This window comes from Anomaloglossus baeobatrachus, chromosome 8 (genome assembly GCF_048569485.1).
Source record: "Anomaloglossus baeobatrachus isolate aAnoBae1 chromosome 8, aAnoBae1.hap1, whole genome shotgun sequence".
NCBI classification, from domain to species: Eukaryota; Metazoa; Chordata; class Amphibia; order Anura; family Aromobatidae; genus Anomaloglossus; species Anomaloglossus baeobatrachus.
In genome coordinates this window covers 103,095,077-103,101,038 of record NC_134360.1, presented here as the reverse complement: position 1 = coordinate 103,101,038, position 5,962 = coordinate 103,095,077, and positions in this window count along the sequence as shown.

The following is a 5,962-nucleotide window of genomic DNA, read 5'->3' as shown; positions in this document are numbered from 1 at the left end:
TGCCTAACCAGGGGAGGGTGTGTGTGTGATGTTGTGTTTGTGACTACCTGGCTAGTCCAGGGCGTCACAGAAGCACTGCAATTAATTTTTCAGGAGTGCAGAATAGGAGACATTTATGGGGCAGTATAATGATTCTTTTATTTTTAAGAGTGCCTTGTTGGGAAGTGCTCTGAAAGGCGGACACGAGGGAAATCTGGACACATGAGCTCTGTGCGCGACATCTCATCATGGCGTCTTTACTAAATGGAGATACAAGGCACGGGAACAACTCTCATTTGAAATTACATCACCTATAAGGTACCTGCATGTAAATAATTTTGATACTGCCTGAATTTCATCAACACTGTGGTTCCTGTATGCTCCACAGTCTGATGATGCCTGATAAGAATTCCCAACTCACAGCATCTCCTTACCATTTTTCAGGACAACCTGGGAGTTGTAGGTTTGTACAATACAATTGTACATGGGGCTAAGCTTGGTTATTTATTCATGTACTGATGGTAATTCTGGCTCTGCATTCATGTGCTGACGGTGGTTCTGGCACTACATTTATGTGCTGACTATAGTTCTGGCTCTGCATTCATGTGCTGACGGTGGTTCTGGGGCTACATTTATGTGCTGACGGTGGTTGCGGCGTTGCATTCATGTGCTGACCTTGGTCCTAGCTTTGTATTCATGTGCTAACCCTGGTTCTGGCTTTGTATTCATGTGCTGAGCTTGGTTCTGGTGCTGTATTCATGTGCTGATGATTCATGCACTGCATTTATGTACTGATGGTGGTTCTTGAGCTGCATTCATGTACTGACGCTGAATCTGGTGCTGCATTTATGTACGGATGGTGGTTCAGGTGCTGCACTTATGTAATGACAGTGGATCTGATCTTGTACACATTTAACAATCCAAAACAAGCTTCATGGCTAAGTTAAAATGTAAAAATCTTCAAAACTTTGTTTTGAGATTATGAGGAGCATTTGGCGTGATTCTTATAAAAAACAGTGTAAATTAGCTTATGTTCATATTTATTTTTTGAGCAGAAACTGAGCACAATCTCACCAAATCCTCATTAAATCCTTAACAACTTTATTCCAGGGATGCAATAATGTACTGATGGTGGTTCTAGTGATGTATTCATGTAAGTACCCTTAACATGATACTAACTGCTCACATCCTCTTTATGTCTGAGGCTTCCTTTTTGTTATAAAAATTATAAACTGCTGTCGTGCCTGCTGTCTATAATTGATTGGTTGCAGCGCTGTCATTGTGACGTGACATCAGCGTTGCAGACAATAGCAGACCTGGGGAGAGAAAATTAGGCCATGTGCGCACTAGAAACTGACTTTTTCTTAAGAAAAAAACAGACCCTCTGAAAGAATCCCGCACTTGCAGTAAAAAACCGCACCAAAACCGCAACAAAATCTGCATGCGGTTTTGCCGCGGTTTGGTGCAATTTTGATGCGGTTTTGCTGCATTTTTTCCGCAGGTTGATGCGTTTTTTTTCCATTATTTAATGCCAAATCCACAGGTACCTGCGGAAAAGAAGGGACATGCACATTAATTCTGCAGTAGAAATTCCGCTGGTAAAGCCACAGGGAAAAAAAAACGCAGTGTGTGCGCACAGTATTTTTTTATCCCCATAGATTTTGCTGGGGAATGACTGAAGAAATGTTAAACACATTTTCTGTAGCAAATCCGAGGCAAAATCCGCGGCAATTCCGCAGCGTGTGCACATGGCCTAAAGCAGTTTGTTTTCAAACAAACAATCCAGGAAATGGGTTTCCAAAACCGGAAAACCACTTTAACCCCTTCAGCCTCGGGGCACTTTCCGTTTTTGCGTTTTTGTTTTTTGCTCCCCTTCTTCCGAGAGCCGTAACTTTTTTATTTTTTTGTCAATCCTGCCATATGAGGGCTTGTTTTTTGCAGGACGAGTTGTACTTTTAAATGAAGTCATACGTTTTACCATATAGTGTACTGGAAAACGGCAAAAAAATTCGAAGTGCGGAAAAATTGCAAAAAAAGTGTACAATAGTTTTTGGGATATTTTATTCACCGTGTTCACTATATGGTAAAACTGATGTATCTATGTGATGCCTCAGGTCAGTGCGAGTTTGTAGACACCAAACATGAATAGGTTTACTTGTATTTAAGGGGTTAAAAAAAATTCACAACCTGGTTAAAAAAAGTGGTGCACGTTTTGCGCCATTTTCCAAATCCCGTAGCGTTCTCATTTTTCGGGATCTATGGCTCAGTGATGGCTTATTTTTTGCGTCTCGACCTGAGGTTTTTAACGGTACCATTTTTGCGCAGATGCTACGTTTTGATCGCCTGTTATTGCATTTTGCGCAAAATGTACGGCGACCAAAAAACGTATTTTTGGCGTTTGGAATTGTTTTGCCGCTACGCCGTTTACTGATCAGAACAATTGATTTTATATTTTGATTCGGCATTTCTGAACGCGGCGATACCAAATATGTGTATATGTTTTATTTTTCTAACCCTTTAATTTTCAATGGGGCGAAAGGGGGGTGATTTGAACTTTTAGGGTTTAACGGCATATGCTCCATGACGGAAAGATCCGTCAAAGGTCGTGAAGGGGTTAAGGGTATATGCACACACGGTATTTAAACTCAAGCAGAACCATCAAGTTTTTGAAGCAGAATATGCTGAAAACTATGGTGATATTTTTCGGACCCATCTCCTGTGTAGTTTTACAGTAGTGTCCAAGGCATTTTTTCTGTTTTTTACCATCTTTGTTTTTATGGGTTTTTTTTTAGTGTTTTCTCATTGTTTTTGTCACATTTTTTACTGCGCTTCTAAGAAAAAGCGATGGTAAAATGCAAGAAAAGATGTCCGGGCAGCTTCCAAGCCTTCCCATTTATCTGCATTGTAAAGTACAGTGCGTCTTCCGAGTGGTAAACACCAGAAGAATGGGGCGATCACTTTCTTTAACTGCTTGATGGTTTTAGAAACCTGAACTGTTTAAAAGATGCTCAAAAGCCTGAACCTGTGCACAGCAATAGATGCATATGTTCATTCATTTGAGTATATTTCATAGTAGTTTCCATGGTGGGATCTACCCCCAAAAATGTCATTGCACATTCCCAAGTGGTATGTGTCCAAAATTATCACCAGTGAAAATGACAGCTTCCTTCCATTCCCCCTTTTAAAAAAAAAAAAGCAAAGTTGTGGGTCTCAGAAACTGGTGCAAAAAAATCTGAATTTCTATCCCTGCCCATCAGCAAAATAAAGAGGCCACAGTACTATGGAGAGCAGCATCCTCTTTATTATCTGCGAGACCCAGCTCTGTAGGGAAAATAGCAGCAAATAGAGCAATAAATAGGCCTGAGGCGCTGTAATACTGGATGCACCCGTTACTACATGTTATATGGTCGTGTTACACAATCTACACGTGCACAAAGATACTGCACATTCACCACGCGACAAGTGGGCCTGTGTACCCCCAAATGCCAGGGCTGAATTCTAGTCCCAGTCCGGCCCTGCCTGTACCCTTGCCACGCACGCATAGAGTCCTACCAGCTACACCTGCCACTGAGGGCGAGGAACCTGTAGGGAGAATTGCCACATCACAGGGGGAGGAAGAGGGTCCAGAATTGAGAAGGTCAGCTCGGGTTAACTTTGGTCAGCCCCCACTAAGATATAGAGAATAATGGTAGCGGTACCAGGCTATCTAAAGTTTAAGTTAAAAATCTGTGCTTTCTTTTATTATTTTCCTTAGTTTGTTATTTTCCTGCAAAATGATAAGTAAAGTTTTAAAAATGTTGCTAATGCTGAATGAAAATGTGATTATCCAGGAGAGTCACCTGATTTTCTAAAGAGTTAGATATGGACCATGGCTGCGGGACTGGTTGCGGCCAGCATGAACTTGTGCTATTGTAAATAAGTTGCACCTCCTGTGCGTACATGAGTTGTCCTTTTTAAATCCGGGACTTTAACCTTGTCACGGAACCAAGTAGGAACCAGCAGGGTTCAGGTTGTTTGGGTGGCGGCTTAATGGGATCCGGGACTTTGGAACTGGACTGTCGCAGGAAGGGGCTGCAACGGAGCAGGTTGAGCCCTCGCTACTAATGCAACCGGTAGCGTTCCACAGTTTTTATAAAAGATGAACTCTAAGAGTTAATGCAACGTTTAACTGATGTGCCTCTCCTGTGTGGGATGGGAAAGTGTTAATAAAAATGTTATTTCTTTTTGCTATTTTCTAGTTACAAAAATAAACCTCTGGATGTCCTGTAGCTCGGGACAAGCTACGCTTAACCAAGGGGGAATGTGACGCCCCTGGACTACTCAGGTCGTCACAGGGTACTGCACAAACTGCCCTCCCCGTGCAGTATTCAAAACCCTCATGGTTCTGGGTCCCCATCTTGCAGTACTGCCTCCAACAGCAAATCAAATCCTAGATACACCCTGCACCACACCCAGTCAGGCACACCAGTGGTCAGCTTAAGCGGAATAGGGCCGCCCACCTAGGTGTCAGGCAGGGGGTGGAAGGTGTTAGAGCAGAACGGTGGTAGCCCTCGAGCTGAGAGGAGCTCTGAGGAAGCTGGGAGTAGTGGCTCCTAGGGTAAGCAGACTAGGTTGCAAATGGTGGTCTGGGCCTAGAGGAGTCAGACCCCTGGTCGCGAGGGATTGAGGTTAGGTGCCTGGAACCCGTCAAGGAGGACGGTCAGCAGCCTGGTCTTATCACCGGGCCTTCTGGGGTGGTGGCTCGAGGGTCTCCGGACCCGGGGGTCTCGTGGACACGCCGAATAAAAAGGGGGGATGTAAATGTACGGGCTAGGCCGTATTAAGTTTGTGACGCCACCCACGGTGTGGTGAGGTGGGACACCACTGCTGCTGTTATGGGGCACCCGGGGGAGATGTTGTGGCAGCTAGTTGTTAACCCCTCCGTGGGTAGGGATGGTGGCCCCGGGACCCAATGTCTCTGTACAGGGTATAGCAACCGCAGGGAGTGTTCGAGTACTCACAGTTAGTAAACCACACAAGTCTCTGGTAAACCAAGGTGCTGGTGGCCGGTGCCGCAGCTGGTTGCATTCGGGTCCCCCACCCGGCTGGTGGTCTCTATCCTTTACTCTGCACTGTTTTGTGTAAGGTGGACTTCCTAGCGTGAAACTACTGAGGTCAAGAGTAAAGAAATAATTAGCTGTCTTCAGCGTGGCCAACGACTCTTCAATGCGAGGGAGAGGGTATGCCTCTTTGTGCGTTATCTGATTAATTTTCCGGTAATCCACACACATTCTCATGGTGCCGTCCTTCTTCACCAGGACCAATGGAGATGCCCAGGGACTACAACTATCACGGATGACCCCTGCCTCCTTCATGTTCCTCAACATGTCTTTGGTGCACTGGTAATGTGCAGGTGGAATCGGCCTGTACCTCTCCTTGATAGGTGGGTGTGTGCCGGTGGGAATAGGGTGCTGAACCCCCTTAATCCTTCCAAAATCTAAAAGGGTGTTTACGGAATACCTGGTCATACTCTTGCACTACCCGATATGTCACGGGCGGAGGAGGGGATGCTGCGCTCTCCCACTGCTCGGGTCCGGCTGCTACTGCTGTTGCTCGGTGGCTCGAGCGATGGGCCGGATCCCGGGGACTCGAGCGGCGCTCCTCGCCCGTGAGTGAAAAGGGGTGGTTTGGTTTAGGGATATTGTCCGTGACGCCACCCACGGTTGTGGTGTTTTTGGTGACACCACCACTGCTCTGGACGGGGATCCCGGGAGTGGTGACAGGGAGCAGCTTTGTTGTTAATTCTCCCCTCCGTGGGTAGGGGGTTGGTTGTCCCGGGGCCCGGTGATGGGGTAGAAATGGATGACAGGCGGGTTGCAGGGCCTGATGGGGTGCAGGGTCGCGGGGGCAGCGCTGTGCCGCACGGCACGGTGGTACTCACTCAGCCCAATGATGAGGACACAGTTCACGGTAAAACAAGCGGCTGGGTGGACGGGTCCCTCGG